General features: G+C 40.7%; 1 long non-coding RNA gene across 13 annotated transcripts; it reads left to right on the top strand.

The window, feature by feature from the left end:
* Positions 1–10,064: 10,064 nt before the first annotated feature.
* Positions 10,065–17,633, top strand: LOC124684126. Of its 13 annotated transcripts, XR_006996922.1 has the most exons (14): positions 10,754–10,851; positions 11,021–11,151; positions 11,874–11,904; positions 12,000–12,002; positions 12,093–12,177; positions 12,314–12,373; positions 13,013–13,164; positions 13,305–13,363; positions 13,476–15,574; positions 15,973–16,046; positions 16,519–16,654; positions 16,753–16,807; positions 16,881–16,951; positions 17,351–17,633. It is a non-coding gene; the product is annotated as an uncharacterized LOC124684126 (long non-coding RNA). The 13 variants fall into 13 exon arrangements; XR_006996916.1 differs by lacking the exon at positions 10,754–10,851 and adding exons at positions 10,083–10,139; positions 10,294–10,332 and having other exon boundaries at positions 11,021–11,904; positions 12,000–12,177; XR_006996932.1 differs by having other exon boundaries at positions 10,746–10,851; positions 11,021–11,904; positions 12,000–12,177; positions 13,476–13,593; positions 15,475–15,574.
* The last annotated feature ends 3,123 nt before the right edge of the window (positions 17,634–20,756 follow it).

Raw genomic sequence — 20,756 nt, 5'->3', positions numbered from 1 at the left:
GGGTCAGTCTGTGCTTTTCTTCCACTTTTGGGTTATTTTTGTGTAAATCGCCTCCGTCTCGTGTTTTCTTTCAAGAACATCGACACGGTTTTGGGACTTGCAATTTAATACCTGTAGGCATTATGTACTGTATGTCGAACTAAAATATATCATAGATATTACATAAAAAAATATCATAGATATAATAACTAATATAAATTAGAGTAGGTATTTTAGAAAGGTGTTAAGAAAGTACTGCTCCATCTGATACATCTAGATTTAAACAAATCTCAGACATCTATTTATAAATAGAGATAGTATTAATTTTGGAAAATTGTTTTTTATTAAAACCATTTCTCATTATTGCCCAAAGATTATATAAAATTTAGTTAGTAAATACTTTTCTATTCATAATAAAAATATACCGATTTCGAGCTCTATAATGGCACTTTATCTAAACCACTTATAAAAGAGCGAACATAGTGCCCTACTATGGATAATCAGCACCAGATATACCATCCAACGGCTTAGATTTATTATTCTGTTATTGTCTGTCGTGATTTGTTCCTCCGATTCTAGCAACCAAATCCCCTGGCCCTTGCCACCACCGCGAGTTGCCACTCGTCGCCCTCTGTTTGCACCCCAACATCGCGCATGCGTCTTCGGCCGAGTCCAGTGAGGCCCCGATAGTTCTCTCCTCCTCTGCCTCGTCGTTGACTACGTCTATAGCTTTTGAAGGTTTGCAACTATTGTGTCTTCAATTGTGCCACCCCCAACCACTTGAGTTGGTCAATTACATACTAGAGGAGGCATAATTATGGTTACTAGGTAGGGCCAAAGCAGTGTCTTGCTCCCCTCCCCCCCCCCATCCTGCGATGCTTCGAGCCTCCACTAGTATGTCCTGATTTTGTATAGTTCTTTTGTGTTCTTCTCTTTTTTCCTTTTTTAGTGAATTGTGAACTTTGTAATCTTCTGTCTTCTGAGCGGACTCTTTTCCTTCCACCTAGCTCTCCAAAAACAAAGTTTAACTTGGATGGATAGTTAATCACTTAGGAATTCCACTTCTTGTTCTTCCAGTTTACAAAGATACAAACTTTGGTGTGTGTTCGAGAAAACATGATGTGAAAAAAGAAAGTACATTCTTAGAAGGCATATGGATCCGTGCCACCCCACTCGCATCTAGCATCCATCCTCTTCTCCCGCATTGATGTTTTACAAACCTTTGACGTATGGCTACCATTTTGAGGCCCTTCCTCATCGATCCATCACTCTTCTCGTCTTGCTCTTCTTTAGTGGCGGAGCTTGCCAAGGAAATCGGGAGGGGGGCAAAATATATGTGTATGCCGGACAAATGCTCAATTTTTTCTCTTCTAAGCCTTGTAATTTATTTCCTTCAGTGATTCTCAAAAACTTGGGGGTGGTGCACCCGACTTGTACCTGCATATATCTGCCTATGTTATTCACCCTTTGTGCAACAGTCGCTTCGGTGTCCTTGGGCTTCCATCCCTCGTGTGGGGGCTTCTCCTAGACGGTGGACCTAGTACCAGCATCCATCGGTTCCTTTCAGCTTGATGACCCCGATTGGCTAGCCGATTCCGATCTTGTGTGGCATCAACCAGGTGATTAGAATTTGTTTTAAATGTATTTTCTAGATGTCGTTAGAACTTGCTCTTAAGGTTGAAAATTCATGATCCGGTCTTCAATAGTTGAGTACGACAATTATGGTGTGTTGTGTGGTTACCTTCCGATATGGGTATGTCATTACTCAACATTACCATCCTTGGTGCAAATCCCCGAAGGAATAGGCGAAGCGCATGAACAATACCACACGGGGCCGAAGCCCAATGACTATGTAAAGTAGGTAGGTTAGAACCATATCGGGTAAACCGACATAAGCAATGTAATCGACCCGAAGGTGGACTCTGAGACCTAGCCCACTATATAAAGGTTAGGAGGAGCCACCGAGAGAGGATCTAGATTCACAGTCGGCAACATCCCTGTAAAGCCTAGTTTGATAATACAATCTCGGCGACTTTCGCCCCTGATCTTACTTTTCGTCGGCTACCTAGTTTGGGTGACTGGTCTTTGAATTCACCAGCGCTCTCCTTCCTGAAAACTCAAGTCCATCATTATGGGCATTGATAAGGTTACCCCTTGTCAATTAGCACCATATGTGGGAAGCTTGGGCGCTGGAGTCATGAGTTCGGCGATCTCTTCTTCAAGTAACAACTCAACGAGATCGGGTGATCATGTTCGTTTTAGCTTGATAAAAAAATTGTCCGCACCTGCCCGCCCTTCTCCTGGTTTTCAGCGACTTTGACCATGGGGTGGATCTGGTGATTGGAAGCTTTGACTTCCACACTGGAACACAAGGAACTCTCCGCCGATCGGAACCGATCTACTCGGGTTCGATGGTGGAAGCATCGACACCAACAAATGCAATGTCGACATCATCTATCGGCTCCACGAGCGAAGAACATTTGGCTCCAATGACACGAAGCAACATTGGTTCTGCCGCAAGTCTGGGAGATCCAACCGATCTATTCGACGGTGTCTCTTTCAGGTCAAGTAGTGATGCGTCATCTACTCGGGTGCTCGAGCACACGAACTCGACGAACATCATCGACGATGACAGTGCAGACTCCGGAATCAGGAAAGTCGACTCATACCCGACTTTTGTACTAACGAGATATACTTACTATGTCATCAGGTGTGTATGGTAGACATAACGAGAGTTCAAGATGGCTTTGTGATGGCTGTGAAATACGCCATATTTTCTCATGTTTAAACCCTTAGCTAAGTAAAGAAATTGACTAAGTTTACCTCTCAACTTGCCACTAATGCCTAATCAATGCAAAGATGTGCAATCTCTTCTATTTTTGGATGTTGCGTAGGAAATTACGTCATAATGGCGAATGGACCTGCAATTACTAAAGAAAATCACGTCAGGAGCATGGCAAAGTTTACTACGCTCGGAAAGGCGGTTCCTCTGGCTTTAACGGGCATCGGTACGGGGTTGCCCGTACCGTCCGCCCGTACCACATGCGGCTGCGTTCCCGAGGTCAAACACTATAAAGTCGTGAAGGGACGGACGCTGAAAGGAGAGCCATTCGTCGCCAAACAGAGCCAACATCCACCAGATCCATCTGCACCACACCGAAGGAGATCCATCACCATAGTTTGTCCATTCCATCTCCCATCTCCTCCACAGCCATAGCCATCACCATTGTAATAGAGATCTCCTTGAAAATTGGCGACCATTGTAAGAATATTCTGATTTCAATCTAAGTATTTTGCACAATAATTTCTATCTTTGTATTTGATCTTGATATTACGTGTGGGTAGTCCTCACGGGCTGCGGGTTGGGGTGAATCCTCGCAGCGTTCATGTGCATCTAATCTTATGATATGTGTAAGGATTGAATATGAGTTTTGCAACCTTGTATCCTTGTCTCTTTGCCTCGTCTTGATGATCTGCAGGTACCCACATCATCCGAGTCGATCAAGGGAAGAGGTGGGATGAGTGGAGAATGGCGTGCTGTCGCGAAACCTCAGTGAAAGAAAAGGGGAAAGTAACGGTACATGTTTAGTGATTCATTCGGGATCATAGCACAATCATCTAGCTTAAGGCTTTGGTATGAATTTACTTAAAAACTGTTGTTGCTTGCGGATGTGAGCATAATGGTTGGACCATTAGACTCTTGTCACCTCTGGCTTTAGAGGCAAGAGTATTTACGGATGTGCTGCTCACAAATCTCTTATCTCTATTTTATTTGTTACACATATGAGCTTCATTTATATATGTATGCATAGCTGCAAGTGAAACCTTAATCCTGGCCTATTTCCATCATTGAACACAACCCCCTTAAAAGTAAACTAGATAGGTCCGGTAAACTGAAGATAAAATACACTAGGAAGTCTTGTAGACGTTTCCTTCACACTATTTAGTAGTGCTTCCCAAGGTTCGATCAAATCTTGGTCTTCTAGGGAAAAAGCTTATCATACTACAATCCGTAATCCGGATCGAAGGTATCAACCCTTTTCTTGCACCGTTACCGGGGAAGCAATTTCTCTATTCTAGTAAAGTTACTAGAGACCTTGTTAGTTATCTTATTTTTAGTTTTAAGTTTTATTTACTGTTATTAGTTTATTGTTTTATTCTCTACTTGAAAACCCAAAAAAAAAAGTTACTTTTTCTTTTGCAATCATATGAGAAAATACCAAAAGGATAATTACTATGGCAGAAAAGAAGCTCGGGGAATATGCTATCCCAATGATGATTTTATTCGTGCACCCATAACTCAACCCGTTGTTGAAGCGGAGAACTATGAAATTAAGCCTAACCTTTTAAGTTTGGTTCAGCAGAACCAATTTGGAGGCTCAACCGTTGAGGATTCAGGTATGCACTTAAACACATTTACTGAAATATGTGATATGATGCCCATTAAAGATGTTGATCCAAATGCTATTAAATTACGCTTTTTTCCTTTTTCATTAAGAGGAAAAGCAAAGGACTGGTTTGCTAGCTTTGCCTAAGGGCAGTATAACTTCATGGGATGAATGCACTAGTATATTTATGACTAAGTTTTTCCCACGAGCAAGACTATGCAATTGCATTCTAACATTACAGGTTTTAGACAAGAAGACCGCGAGCCACTAGCGCTTGCATGGGAAAGGATGAAGGAAGCCACCATGAATTGTCCAAGTCATGGAATGGAGGATTGGTTAATCTTACATTTATTCTATAATGTCTTTAACCCAATATCAAAGTCTATGTTTAATACTGCAGCAGGAAGAACATTCATGAGCAAGCCAGCTTCTAGATGATATGCAAAGTAACCATGCCCAATGACATGTAGACAGATCCTCCTCAAGAAAGGTAAATGCAATCACCGAAGGTAATAATGAAGAACTTACTTCAAAGGTAGATGATCTTATACATATTCTCAAGGGTAAGGAAACTACCCAAGTTAATGCCATCACCAATACTAAAGTTGAGGAAATAGACTTCATAGCAAGAAATCCTTATAACCCTGCATGCATGGAAGAGTCAAAACTATGGATCTAACTTTTCCTAGACAATATAATAATAATGCAGGAGTTCCAAATAATAACTTCACCAACAGTAATGGAGCAAACAATGGTATACATCAATTGAAAGTACTTTCAAGAATTTTATGCATGCTCAAGCTGAACAAAATAGTACCCTTACAAAGCTCACTGAAACTCATAACACTATGCTAGGGAATTAATCTAGCCAAACTGTTTCTCTTAAGAATGATGTTCAAGTTCTACAGGAAAGGACGAAGACCGTTGAGACACACAACTGGGAAAGATAGTTGAAAGCCAAACTATTATACTTGCAAGATTTGCAGGTAAACCAGAACCAAAAACCGTTGAAGACCTCAAGATGATGAGGATTGAAAGAAGTGGAGAAGCTCTTGAATAACTAGATTATAGCAATGCTCCAACACCTGAGTACTCCGTAGAAGACCTCATAAAGATGGTCATGGTAAGATACCCAGGAGTCGATGAAGGTAATGGTGAAAGGTACCGTCAATTTATTCATGAAGTAGCATGCAAAGTTCGTGATTTAGAACAACAATATAAGAAGCTAGCTGAAAAACTTTCAGCTAAGCTTGATGATATATTTGAGCCCACGATTAAAATTCATTTTGGAACAAACGAGGTGGCTGCACTTTGTGATCTTGGTGCAAGCGTATCCACAATTCCAGAGACCTTATTTGATAAGTTAGGAATGGGGCTATTTAGAACAACCGAGATAAGACTGCACTTAGTTGATTCAACATATAGACAAGTTGTAGGCATAAAAGATAATATTGTAGTAGATATTAAAGGACCTGCTCTTATTGATCTTATTATTGTGGACATGCCAGAATATCCTATAGCTCCTATAATCTTAGGAAGGCCATTTCTTAGAACTATTAAAGCTCTGATCAACTTGCACGAAGAAAATGTGAGAATTGGACTACCATCCAAAGATTCATTTGTAGTACACTTCCCTGGAAAGAAGAAGGCCAAAAATGGTGATGATGGGATCATTACTTTGAAAGCTAATTATTTTGGAGTGGGTCTTCCACTTCCAACTCTTAAGTGATCACCATCTTGGTCAAGTTAATTGACCTTAACTAGAAGCACTTCATGGGAAGCAACCCATATTCAACTAGATGATACCCGCGCGTTGCTGCGGGAATATGTTAATAGATCTTTTGAGAATTAGAGAAGCACATATTGCAGTGTAAAATAAGAGAAGAAGGGTATGAGTCAAGCTTAAAGTACATTATATTTCTGAGTAGCTTGCAAAAGGCTGCACCAAATTTCATATATAAGATGATCATTTCGTATGTGGCTCCGAATTACAAATAGACCCATTTTTGGTCAATGCTATACAATAATTTCAGATATGTGATGTGCACCTACATTGCCAACTGTAACACTCTTGTTACGACGAAACATACATGAATGAAAGACAGATGGTCAATAGAGATACTCTTTGTTATGAATATATTGGTGAGGCAAGGTCACACAATGAAGGTAGCACGGGGAAGTGGATACTAATAGCAAAGGAGGATCTCTGAAAAAAATAAGATGAATAACTCAAATATCTTGTCCAAGAAAGTGGGAAACTGCATGTGCTGAGCAAAGATACTTGTTCATTTCTACCTACCAAGGTCCTTTTAACTCGTTGATCTACAGTAGCCATCATTTCACACGTTGGCTATCATATAATATGCACATATCACCTGCATAACGATGGAACAAAGCAGATTAGAAAAGTATAGCAAGGAAGTATGATTTATTATCTGTCCAGCATGCAACACTACCTGAAACAAAGATGATGCCATGTTTTGTTCTCAAACCTCATTAAGCATTGTAAACTTATATATTAAATGGTTAAAACCCATTAATGAAAAAATAAGTAATTCATAGCATCAATCTAGCTCGTACCTTCTTGAATCTGATTATTTATGGATGAGCAAGAAACCGGTCGATCTATTGATCAACGCCAACAGTCTGCTAAAGAAGGAAGCAAATAAAAACTGGTGGGATAGAAAAATTTGCAGGCGATTAGGGGCATATTGCATTTACAGAAACCTGACTGACATTAATTAATCAAATGCACACGTACTGAAACAATAAGCCATAGTTGTAGTAGTACATGATGATAACATATATATATACTATATATAAAATTTGTTGGTGTTTGCTGCTTCCTCATTCATTAGGTTACTGTTCAAGTGCACATGAACAGTGCCATGTGAAATATGCTAAATGAACAATCTTTTGGATAGTACCATATGAAAATTGCTACACAAATAATATTTGGAAAAAATTGCACCATCCCTCTACTCTTTTATGCTTGAAACATACCTCTTCTAGGCCATCTTCCAAAAATTATAATTACTCCATGGACATTTCTCGTCTGTAATACTGTCATCTTTTATCGGAGAAAAAACTACAGTCCTATTCTAGATACGTTTATAAAAATATACTTACAATACTTCTAGAAAATATATTTGATGCCGCAGAAATATATTTACTTACAATCATCTAGATATTTTTGTCCACAATAAGAACTTTTTCCACATCATCACGATCACCCTACACAGTGGTTATACATATATATACTCTAAAGGTGTAAACGATGCCCCCCATAGGGGGTCTCACAGCGATCTGCGCTTCTAGACCGTCGGATCATCCCATCAACGAATCTCGTCCGTTCATTCTGGGCAGAAGTGAGTGTTTGACTCTTTCGCTAGCTAACCCCATGCAACAACAATGTGTTACCCGCCAGCGGCTGCACGCAGGTCCCACTTCCGTTCGGGCCCACACATCAGTCACCATGGGTGGATCTCATTCGGTCGAGCTTGCCATTGGGTTGCAGAAAATATCTCCACCGCAGGGGTAGATTGGGTATTTCCTCGCATAACTATCAGATGAGACAAAACTGCAGGCCCGTGGTTCACAACCCTAACCAGTCGTGCTCCTCCCCCAAACTCCTCGTCGCCGCCTCCCTCCGCCCCGCCCCGCGCCGCCTTCCTCCGCCCCGCCCCGCGCCGCCTCCCTCCGCCCGCCCCGCGCCGCCTCCCTCCGCCCGCCCTGCGCCGCCTCCCCTGCCCCCAATCCCTGGCCAACCGCTTCGCCTCCTCCCCACCTTCTTCTTCGCGTGCGGCGGCCGGCGCAGCTCCGCCTCCGGCTCGTCTTCGTCGCGCCTAGCAGCTGACCAAGCTCCGTCTCCTCCACCCACTCGTTTTTGTTGAGCAAGGAACAAGGAGGTGGCCGGGAGATGTGCCACACTCCACGCCTTTTCCTCCGCCAGGTCGCTCGTGTTCTCGCCGGCAGGAGGAGTATGGGATTAGCACAGGCCGCCGCTCTACGCCCCCGTTCTCGACTTACCTCGCACCATTCTGGAGGTGGAGCATGGGGGGCTCGAGGGGAGGTGCTGCACGGAGGTGGAGCAGCGGCGAGGTGCAGCGTTGGGTCGGAGGTGGAGGAGCAGCAAGTGGCAGCGCTGGCAGCGGCACTTGGGGAAGGGCTGTTTAGATCCCCTACATCCAGGTTCCTCTCTCGTGTCTCTTGCACGCATCGCGCTTTCCCATGGTCCTCTTCCCTTACCCCCTTTTCTCTTCCTTGGCACTTGATAGGAGGAGTATGACGCGCTGTACGAGGAGGTTGATTCTAGGGTCGATGTGTAGTCCGACGAGGTGGCCTGCCAACCCCCAGGCTCGAGGTTAGCTGTCCGTTTGGTAAAAACACGCAGAGAGCCAATCTCAGATCTTGCTTCCTTCAGGTACAGATTATACACCAAGAAGCTTATGGCTATTTTTCTATTCATTTCTTGGTTTCATCTTTTCTGTGCAAAACGTTTGGTCACACTGCATGTAGGTAAGCACGCAAAGCCTGATGAGGTTAGTATATGGCATTGTTCTTTGCAGGAGGCAAGAAACTGTGTGTTCAGGGTGACATTCTTATTCTCTTCAGCACTTTTGGAAGCTGGTGAGACCAAGTCCAGTTAACTCTCCGCCTCCGCTTTGTGACACAGATTGAGATTGATTGTATGCGGATGCACTTTTGGATCTATTTTTTTGGAAACTATATAATTTTTTGTATAATAGTTTGTACAGTCTACACCATCGGAGTGTGCTAAAATAGTAGATGCAGGCCATTTTGCATGGCCTCCAAGGTATACTGGATCACGAATGTTTAGATCCTTGCCTTGATACCTTTGACTTTAATCTATATCCTTCTTCTCTGGGTTGGACTCAAGGTAGAGACGTAGAGTATCCTGGTCATTGCTGGATGTTCAGTTGTGTTGGTCAGCTGGAAGGGATGTAGTGAGCTGATACCACACGCTAATTTCTATCTTAGTTTTGTCAGAATTATGTTATGATTGTCTTTTTTCTGAAGTTTTCTGGTAAATCATGTAGAACTATATGATATAGATAGATGTATGATCCTTGTGTTCCTTGTGACAGCTGTAATAGCTTATTGCTATCTTGGTCTCTTTATTGCTCATGTTGGTGCTTAAGGGTTCTCGCAATAGTGATCTTCTTTGGTCTTATTTTCTGTCAACGTCTACATTTTTTTTGGTCTTATTTTCTGTAGTGATCTTCTTAATGCCCCGCTTCATTACAATCCCCTTGGTTCCGAGCATGGTGTGCTAGATAGGATGATCACAGTTTAGTTTTAATTTTTCTTCATGTAAGCAATTCAATCTGATGGATTCATGTACCAATATTGTATCTGCAGAAAATATAAGCATCGCGTTAAATTATATGCTATTTGCTGCAGTTATTTAGTCCTAAAAAACAATCAAAATAGATTAGATTTCAAAAATAAAAATTAAAGTAAGATTCTTGTGTTTTTATACATCATGCCATAGAAAGGAAAGGATTGTCAAGGACCACCTGTTCTTGGATATTGCTACGGGTGGTCAGCTAGATTATATTCATTTATAATGTAATACCATAATTCTGCTGTTACGCTCCTTTTTAGTGATCTTTCCACTCTTCATATCCAGCCTATACTTCCCGCTTCTTGTGTTTTTATACTTCTGTGTTTAAACTTGGGCCTATATGTGGTTTCAGGCTTTCAGCAATGGAATAGTGACTGCATGAGAAGCTCCAGAACTTGCAGACTGTAAGTTGATCCTTGCTGCCTTTTTACAACAAGTGACTGAAAAAATATTTGCATGCACGTGCCTTGTACAGAGATGAGCTATATTTTAATGTGACAGTATGATTGCCATGATTACACGAAATTTGAACCTGCTGGTGAATTACTTCGTATTCAGGTTATTTAACACGGTTGCAGTTTCTCTGAATCTCGCAAGGTAGACTATATAATGAGCCCCTCTTTCTAATTCCTTCCCTACTCTCTAATTAAATTTTTGTTCTCCTTTAGAGTAGTATGTTCAGTGCAAAAAATACATGTGTGCTTAAATTGTGGTGCGGATTGTAAGTTCATAACAGAAATATGTGACTAGAGTATATAGGTAGCCTGATTGGAGTATATATGTACTCAAGGAAGTTCCTTAAAAAAATTAGAGATCAAGTGGCAGCTTGAACACTGGAAGCTGCAGTTAGTAGGTTTTAGCCGTCTTCAGGCACTCTAACCAGCATTGTATATGTATTATTGTTTAATATTCTGGTCCGAGAATAGCTATAACATTAAGGGAACAGAGAACTAAGTATTGGACTTTTTTGGTTTGCTTAGTGATACAGTGTTCGCTGATGCACATTTTCCGGTGATGTTTATATAGTTTGAATCTAAGCAATATCTCATGGACTATTCTTTGTTCTCATACATAGGACATGCTTTTGACCGCGAGCTTCTATCGGCTTATTTACAGGTTAGTTACATGCTTTTGATGTGCATATATGCAATCTATCACCATATATCAGCCTTTTTGTATGGTGTCAAATCTGAAATTTTGAGACACGCATTGGTCCAATTGTACAAATTCTGATTATTATTAGTTGATGTCTGCCTTTATGAGTTAAGCCTGTTGTTCTTTTCAGGAGGCGGTCATTTCAGTACAGAGAGGTGATGGCTTGAGATTCATCACTAGCCACTGATGGCAAGTCCAAACTAGATACATCAACTGTTAAACCTATGTGGAAAAAGTAACGCTACGCAAGATCTTTGCGAGGTGACAGCCAGTTCATATTCAAATCTTATTGTTCAGATTCTGATGCATGGCAAGACCTTTTCTTTTCTAAAGAATCATATCTGGTTTACTACTTCTTGGTATCAGTCTTATCTCACCTGAATATTTCTTCTTTCCTATGCACAAATTATTTAGTTGGTTCAGCTACCCTTTTAGATGGTTAGTATTTAGACATGGAAGCTCACGGACATTTTCCATACAATAAATCCCTTGATGCATATATAATACATGCAGCCTACGTTTCTATGTTGTTCTACAACACGTTAAATTTCTACGTACAAAAGTGTGGAAAGCATGTGCATTTAAATGCAATACTAGCCCATGAAAGATTAAAAGAAAGTAACAGTGGATATTTCCTTCGCCTTTTTCTGGGTTCCTTTGTTATTTCTCAATATTTCCTTCGCTTTATATTCTCATATTGCAGAAATTAATTGAGTATGAAGCAAATAAGATATTGATTTGTAGAACCCTAATGCATTCTTTCATGTCCCGTTGAGTTCGGATTTTTGTACTACTGTATGAGCCATATTTGGAAATCTACAGACTGCAGTATAGGAGGTGAAAGAAAAATTTATGAAGAAATATATTTGTGAGGGTTGCATTCAGAAGAAACTCCTATTTAGTGATGTAGTTTATGATCTGATTGGGAAACTTAATTTTATTTCATTTTGCTGAATGCTTGGATGATTCGTGGTGGATTTCAGGTTTGGGTGATCTGTTAATGTGCTAAATCAGGTTGGCTTCATTGATTAATCTTCGCTCCTTGCCCCTTTTTCTCCTGGTCTGAAAAGTATGATATACTTACATCAAGTTACTGTTTCATGTTTCAGATGGTACGTTAATGGTATTTGAGGAATTAGCATCTACTCTATATGTGTAAATTTTACGGTGCTGAATATGGATTTCTGATTTGGGAGTTGCAGACCCAATTATCATGGATATGTATCTCTATAAGCTTACCAAAAAATCAAACAGGTCTAGGCTGGATGGCAAGTGAAGATAAATCAAGTAAATAATTTTCATATTTTCCTTTCAGTCATTGGTACTGATTTTTTTATTCACTAACATGGTTTCCATGTGCACTGCCCGTAATGTTCCTTTTGGCAATGCTTAATGCTATGATTTTTCTACAAATATTTACAAGGTTGGAGTGGAATTCCTTCAAGTGCTAATTTCAGTTTTGTTCATGCAGGAAGTTCGCAAGGTATAGTATTTTTCTACAAATATTTACAAGCTTGGAGTGGAATTCCTTCAAGTGCTAATTTCAGTTTAGTAGTTTATGTCAAGATTGTAGGCTACTTTTGTCTTTTGAACTTCCTTTTGGAATGACTAGGACCTGTATGTTTTCACTTACTGCCTGAGACCAATTAGAAGGTAGAATATATGTTCCTCAATGACGATATTGATTTCATTTCCTAGATGTTGAAACTTCAAACCTCTTAAAGTCGGAGCTGCCTTTGGTTTAAATCTGAATGTTTTTTTTTGTGTTGTGTTTCCAGCCTATTTTGTTTACACTCAGATTCGGTAACACCCCATGAATATCAGATGGAGTAGAGATATAAAATGGATCAAGGTTTTTATTTTCCCTTTATGCTAGAAATGTTTTGAGTGGATATACAATCAGGTACTTATAACATAGTAGCCGTATGAAAATATGTCCAATAAGTAGCTTGCGCTAATTTACTGCATGATTGTCATTTTTGTTTCTTGCTTCAGATGCCATCGGAAGCATCTATATGGAAATATGTCCAATAAGTTTTGGGAGCACACTTTTTTTCCTGCAAATCAGCGTATGGAGATCTTTTAGTTAATTTTTCTTTGTTTTGTGTTGTTGCACGACTAGGATATATACAGCTTGGAAGGTAAAATAAAAATACATGGAGCTGGTGCAGCGGAAGGCAATGTTAACGGGTGAATGGTGGTGGCTGCTCGAGGCGATACACGGGCGACGTCCGGTGTTATCCGCAGTGAGTATACCGCGCTGGTACTTCTCAGGTTGATAATTGCTCTACCCTCGATGAATCTTATTAATTTACAATGTGGTCCTTTATCCATAAAGTGAGATGAAATTGAAGACAAGCATAAACAAACATTTATACTCTTAACATCTAGATTGCTTCATATTGCCAATTCAGGTCGTTTGATGTGAAGCATAGACGAAACGATGAGTGCTCAGAAATGACAATGATTATAGGTCAACTTTTTTCCCTTCTTATTATAGGCTTTCCTACATCTGAATGTATTAGTTATCTGTGTTTCCTTGTATTCATCCATGACCTCGCTAATAGTCGGCTATTTTTTAATAGGGGAATGTCTGAATATAAATTTGGGTTGAATGACAAGGTTCCTTTGGAGGCAGAGGAGCGAGCAACTAAAGGCAAGGCACTAGAGCTTGGTGGTACCAAATTTCACCAGTGAGCAATGGTAATGTCTTTTTCCCATCAAGTCTGTTATAACATGACTGAATAACAAATTGTCCCCATATTCGGCCTTAAGAAGTCGTTGCAGCCGGAAGAAAAAGCTCTCACCCAGGGCCTAAAGCAGCTCCATTAGTCAATCCACTTTGGCTACAAATCCATTTTGCTCATACATAATTTTGGTGTCTAAATAGCAGTTGCATGGAATTGATGAGCACTGTTTATTTTCCCTGCTCTTTAGATAACTTTGGATACATTATTTACAGTCGTAAGTACCGCCGATGCCGCAGGAAAGATATGATTGTGACATCCTTTGTTTTTTTAATAGTGGACATATAGTTTGGAGGGGTTTGTTTTCGGTAGCGAGAAATTGACCAGTGGCTCAATTAAATTTACTTGCTTCCTGGATTTATAACTGCATGAATGTATCATTCTTGATAGTTTTACATTCAGTTCTCTCGGAATTTGAGATGATCAGTATAATACTTGGTGAATCCAATTCTTTTACTTCTTAGTGCAGCCATGATCTTCGAGGAGTGTTGCCATATTGTTACTTCGTTTAAACTTATGGATACCAAAGGGTTTATTTACCTGGTGGCAATTTAGCCTATGATCGCTGCATTCTTCAGCAAGCGTGCATATGTGTTGATTACTGGTGCTTTTCGTTTCTCTAATGAAATGGTAGTTACGTAGGGCAGGCTTTTATCTTAACCTCATATGTGTGTGTTTTCTTTCTGATATCATTAAAATTTCATATACCATGCAGCTTGCAAGGTGCAAGTTAATGTGTGGTTTTGTGCTATATCTTATTTAAAGTTGATATTATTTGTAAACCCCTAAACAATTTACGATCTCAAGATTTTTACTACAGTGTATGCAATATTTTAATGAAGGTAAAACCTCCCAGTTTCAGTCTTCTTCTCCTGCCTCTCTGTATTTTATTTACCTTGAAATTTTAGGAAAAACTCCCTGCAACAATTTATTACTCCAACCCCATCAAATATTATAAATATACAGAGCCCAAAGGCAAAGAAAATAAAACAGAAAACATATTACATAAGAGTGTTAATCCATTCGGACGCTAGGGGGATGTGCTGCGTTTTCACCCTATGCTTATCAAGGTGATACCATGAATAAAATCTCCTTTCCATATGTTGCAGCTACAAAAAAAATCTAAAAGAAAGCTCAAAAAGCCGTGTTATATTGATAAATTTTGCTCAATTTGACTTTGATCTGTTCTGTTGATATGCATTAGAGGCAGCTTCCGTTTTTAGGTGCAGATCTAAATAAATTATCAAAGACCTTTATTTAGCATGTCTATGAGCTCAGGAAATTATATTTGTTTCATGGTAATAAATGTAATTGTAGTAATTATTGAAGTAGTGCCAAGAACAAGATATTTGTGCTCGCATAGATATATATTGTTGGCTAATTGCAGCACTAGATGTTAATCCAAGATTGAAGTCAATATTTTGCTATTCTGAGTTTTTGCAGTAAATTCTCTGGGATACATCTTATTACTGTTTTGTTATTTTATTATTGAAAGTAATATTGATCATGTGGCAATGAAGTAAGGTCTCCGTTTTAGCGTCAAGATACTGGCCTTGACGGTGAACTTTGGTTCGTTGGAGGAGATCATTAATATGGGATCATTTGATCTGTTTTTAGTTAGCTGGTATATATTCTTTGAGAAGGTGAATTCTTGAACAACTTATTAATATAGGACTCATTTTTTTTACAAATGTGTTGTCTATTGTTAATTTAATATCACAGCAAGTTTATCTAAAGTGGCCAAGTGTTTGCAGAAAGACTATTAATTAGCTGAAGTATATGCTTTAGAACTGAAGATAAATGCATGGATTAATTCATATGAAATCTTTATCTCAAGCATGTACACTGTGTGGCGTCGTCTTGGTGAATTTATGAATAGGGCAGTGTAACACTTGCAGAGATGCACAAGACTCTTCGTCCTCTTTGTACAGTCTCAGGTACATAAGTACATTAGTACCCCCTCCGCATGGAAATACATGCCTTTTTTAGAAATGGACAGTCTTCGACATACTTTAAAAAAAATATTTTGACCATTTCTTTTCACACAATTGTTGTTGAAGTTTATAAATTACAGTATCATCGAAATATGTTTCATAACACATCTAACGATATTGTTTTAAACTATACGATCTTAGTTTCCTTTTTGGAAGTATTATGAGTCAAAATTGGATGAAAGTTCGATAGCACGAAATTGCCCCCGAGTGCTTACTGCATGTTCTTTGCAATCTGTGGACCATTTTCAGTCGTTAGCTTATGTTCAATCGTTAGCTTATGTTCTCTTCTCTTAAGTGTTACAATTTTTTGGCATGGCCTCATATATATATTTGGGTTACAGGGTCATCTCCCGTGTCGTGTATTTTCAGGGGCAATTTCTGCCTGAGAACGTTGATGTCTTCTTCTATTCGTCAGGTATTTGCCTTTCTCCAACTCCATATGTTTATCTTTTGTCTATTAACTTCCATTTATCTACATGTTTACATGCTCTATTTGGAATAAGGGTACGTCCATGGTTGACTAAAGTTGTCATTGCCGACATGTCAAGTTTCCTCTGCTACTCCTTTCCTCATACTACTATATTTGTATTTTATTTAAGTCAAAATATGTGCTTGCCTATTGATTTTCTACATTGTTATTATGTTGTCGGTGTGTTGTGTTCTTTTAATCAAATTGAACACATTGTGCTAGCCCAATGGTTATAAACACGTTTGTTTTCTCTACTAATTATCGACTCAATACACGAGTGGTTTTACCGATTGGTTACTTTTTATGTTAATCACCTGCATCATGCAGCTTCTATAACCCTTTCCTGCGTATTTCTGATATATGCACTGTGTTACAAACATGTTTCACAAACCAAAGGCTAAGATATTGTTTTGTATAGAGTGTCCCTCCATAGTATTCATGTGACCTGGTAGTTGTCATCCGTCATTTTGTACAACGTCATGGAAGATGTTAAGAGTTTATCCGTTCAAAGGGCTTTGTTACAAGATTCGCTTCCTCAAGTTGGATCAGGAGAGGTAAATACCTACATGATGAGTTCATTTGTTCATCACTGCCTGTACTCAACCAGCTTATTTCTTACTGTTTTCTTAACTGTCACATCGACTTGCTTTAGCTGTGATGATGATCGAAAGGAGCCACCGGCGTCATCTACCACGGGTTTAGCTCAGGTAAATTACATTGCTCATGATTATTTGTACCAGATCTGCTTATTTTTAATGGTTAGCTTAATTGTCACGTCAGCCTGGTTCACCTGTGATTGATGATCCAAAGAAAGCCCCGCCATCAACTACCACAATTTAAACAGATAAGAGGTACCTCCTTTTCTTACTGGAAACCAGCTTGCAGTGTCTTCAATCTCCTTTGTTGAACCAGGTTGTATGAAAATTGTTTCTAGACGCAAGCATCAATCTCTGACAGCTCATGCAGATGGATATAGAAAGAAGAAAACTTAAACCAGAACTAGGTGTGAAATCTGAAAGACACATTGAATTCCTTTTATGTTCAGAGGATATTGGGTGCATATTTCAGTAAGGAATAGATAGTCAACCAAGTTTGGCAATTTCTCTGCCTGTAGGATAAATATTAAGGACTAAGCAGTAGAACCTGTGTTTATGATATCGGGTAGACAATGTGTCTATGCCCTTTGTTATTCGCTCACAATAACATCTTTTGACAAGTTGTACTAATTACTATTCCGCACAATATTGCAGACCAGGCTTTTAGAATCAGTCTCGAGGTCCCAATATGGAGAAGCGTCTCGAGAAGACGAGGAAGCAATCCTAGGTTGAGAAGCATGTTGTGCTAGGCGGGTGGTTGCCATGTATAAATTAACCCTTTAGTAACTATTGTATTATGTTGTTATGCCTTATAATTTCAAGTAGCATGTTATTTCTTAAGTATCTATTGCATGTGTTCTGTGTACTGCTCTATATCAACTATGTTCAAGCCATGCTTGATGCTACTTGCTTATCATCAATTTCTATAAACACTTAATATGGCGTTTACAAGTTGTTTCTCGGTTCGGAAGGTCCGGGGATCACCTGATTTTTATTGTAGAGAGTATTATATACAAAATAAATTTTCACACGAGATCTACGGGGTCGTGCGCCAAGGCGCACATCTAAATCTAGTATATATAAAAGCTGTTGGTGTTTGCTGCTTCCTCATTCATTAGGTTACTGTTCAAGTGCACATGAACAGTGCCATGTGAAATATGCTTAATGAACAATCTTTTGGATAGTACCATATGAAAATTGCTACACAAATAATCTTTGGAAAAAATTGCACAATCCCTCTACTCTTTTATGCTTGAAACATACCTCTTCTAGGCCATCTTCCAAAAATTATAATTACTCCACGGACATTTCTCGCCTGTAATACTGTCATGTTTTATCGGAGAAAAAACTACAGTCCTATTCTAGATATGTTTATAAAAATATACTTACAATACTTCTAGAAAATATATTTGCTGCCGCAGAAATATATTTACTTACAATCATCTAGATATTTTTGTCCACAATAACAACTTTTTCCACATCATCACGATCACCCTACACGGCGGTTATACATTATTTCAAAACTATGGAGCTACAGTAGTGGTTATACATTATTTCAAAACAATGTAACGGTATTTTTGAAAACAAAAGTTGCTCCACCGTTCCATCGCGTATACTATTGCCATCTTTTACCCAACAAAAATACCTATTTCTTCTACAATATCTTAGAAAAAATATACTTACGCTACCTTTGGAAAAATATGCTCACTCCACCATACACTGCCTTTTTCAGTTGGGAGACTGCTCCATCGTCTGGTGCCTTTTTCAGCCAGGAGAAATACAAATGACCTCTTCTATAGCAACTCCAGAAACAAAAAAATATTTCACCATCCACTGTTACTTTTAACCCGGAGAATACTATTGCCTTCTTTACGTTATGTCCTCGAAAAAATATAGTTATTCTAGCATGTTCATGTGCTCATGAACAGTACCCAACAAACATGAACGGGTGTCGCCTCTTTCCATCAGGGAAAATACTACTGATTTCTTCTATATGACCGTAACAGCTTTGGAAATAAAAATACATTGCGATCCATCACCCTATTTTATACGGTAAAATAATACTTCTTTCTACCTTCTTGGAAAAATATAGTTATTCCACCGTTCGTCGCCTATATTATTATGACAATATGTTGCTGCTTTTATCAGGAGAAATAGTACTATCATTTTCACGGGATTTTCAAAAAATATAGCTACTCCAGAGTCCATTGCCTAGACATGTATTTCTATGTGGTACATTCGAAAAAATATACCTACTCAATCGTCTACTGCCTTTTTTAGCAGGGAAAAAATATTACTACCTTCTTATACAGTAACTCCGAAAACAACCGGTGAGAATACTACAAACTTCTCTACGTTATCTATGAAAAAACTTGCTCCGTCATCTGCGGCCTCTTTCAACCGGCACACGCTGTCTCTAGGCACCGCAGCCACAATGTAGTGCCACACTATTTTCTTTTTACCATCGCCGCACTCTTAAACCTAACAATGTCGTTCTTAAAAAGAATGCTACACCGTAGACAATATAGGCGTGGCGCACGCCACGCCGCAAATTTCCTAGTATGAAATAATTCTTTTGCCAGTTTCATTTTACGGGATCGCTAGTTCTTGGACTGTTGCTCTCACATCCAGCGTGTGGCAGGCTTCTTCCTTCAACTCGTGACCCTTGTGGCGGGATGCGGCCATGCTAAGAAGCCTTTGATTTAGGAGGGGATGCACTCTCACGGTTGGTAGATAGGGTGTATGAAGATGGGGGAGCATGGGCTAGCAGCAAGCAGGCGTCATGCATCGATGAGAGGCGACATTAATCAATGGCCGTGAACTGCAAAGTGATAAAAATATCAGATGAGCAATCCGCCGGCAGTACCAAACAACATGGAGAAACCAGTAAATCCAAACAAATAGCGAGGGCTTTGAGCTAGCAGCAGGTAGAATCCAATTAAATCGGTGGAGGGGCAACCTACCCGATTGGAAAGATATGCTGAGGGATTAGAAAAAGGGGGATTAAAATTGGGAGCGGCCGATCCCAATTCGGAGATCATCGACGGAGGGCGCGGCGTGCATGCTTGGTGCAGATAGCAGCACGGGGCGGCTTTTAACCTGGAGGAAGCGGCGACGGATCCGTTCATCGAGCAGTTTCTGCTGGGATTTATCGGGCATTTTCATAGGAATTTGTGGCGACGAGGGCAGGAACATCCAAGGCGACGCAAACGGATGTTGTACGATTGTTTGCGTCCACGCCCATCGGAAATGTGTCTGCACCCTGCTCTAGCGGGGCGACGCATCGTGTCCGAGATGTCCGCAGCGATGTAAACGCGGCGCAGATATGCGGCACGTTTGCGTCTCCGTGGACGCTGCGCGGTCGTGCCGAACGTCCGCTCGCTTCCCCCACGGGCCCGCCTGGCAGCGTGCCTGTATCAAGGGCATCTCTTCCGCGGCCAACGCTTCCGCGGTCAGCGCTTCCGCGTCTGCGCCGCAGCCTTCGCCTTCAATGTCGCGGCTACATGTTCTGCCGCGCACTAGCGGGCGGCGGCTAGGCTTCTGCGCCGCCTTCAATAACATCGTTTCTCGTGCGCGGCCGGCCTTAAAAGTCGACCGATACAGTTCCTACCCTCGCCTACACCTCCACTACCACCTCCACCGCCGCGCGCCGCCGCAGCACCATGGGGAAGAAGAAGAAGAACGACTTCGACGCGTCCGGCAGCGGCACCAAGAAGGGGGAGCAGACGCAGAGGGTGCCGCTGCCCGTCATCGTGGGGAGGCTGATGCACGGGAACTGGACGCTGTGCGATGCCTGGTCGGGCGTGCAATTGCATGGCGGCTGGTGGCTCAGCTACCGCCGGGTGCACGTCCCTCCCGTGCCTGCACGCGAGCCAGATAGGAGCGCCGAGATCCAGCGAAGGAGGCGGTACCTGCCGCCGGACCTCCACGCTGATCCGGCGCCATCGACTCCGACAGCTGGCGCACGTATCTTGTGTCCGAGAGGGATCGGAGGAGGAGGGCGGGCTTCATGGGCGACAGGGACTTACCCTTCAACCGTCCACCGTCGCCTCGTCCTCGA

Source organism: Lolium rigidum, chromosome 1 (genome assembly GCF_022539505.1).
Source record: "Lolium rigidum isolate FL_2022 chromosome 1, APGP_CSIRO_Lrig_0.1, whole genome shotgun sequence".
Classification (NCBI taxonomy): Eukaryota; Viridiplantae; Streptophyta; class Magnoliopsida; order Poales; family Poaceae; genus Lolium; species Lolium rigidum.
The sequence above is the reverse complement of the archived record's forward strand: the minus strand, read 5'-3'. Positions and strand labels throughout refer to the sequence as shown.